Here is a 359-nt window from a genome sequence, read left to right as displayed (position 1 = left end):
GCTCTTGAAGCATTTTTCATTTCTGGGCTAGGGGGTACATGAAAAGTAATGGCATCTTTGATCTTGAAATTCTGCCATAAGTACCAGGTATGCTTCTCCTTGGGCTTCCTCTGCATTGGTGTAGCTCCATAATTATTTGTAAATTATAATCTTTAGTCTCAAGTTCCTTTGTCCCAGTAGTATTGCCCCTTGAGTTCTTTTAACTTTCTGAAAGCCAGTGGGAAGATGTGTTAATTCCAGGGAAGATAGTAAAATGTATTAAAGCCATACCTAAACTATATTTAAATTTCTAGTTAGTTTTATCTTTCAATGGATATTCTTGTGTAAAGACCTTGCTGAGCTGAGCATTCTTCTTTGTG

The sequence above is a fragment of the Geospiza fortis genome, unplaced genomic scaffold, assembly GCF_000277835.1.
Source record: "Geospiza fortis unplaced genomic scaffold, GeoFor_1.0 scaffold293, whole genome shotgun sequence".
NCBI lineage: Eukaryota > Metazoa > Chordata > Aves > Passeriformes > Thraupidae > Geospiza > Geospiza fortis.
This window is presented reverse-complemented; position numbering follows the sequence as displayed.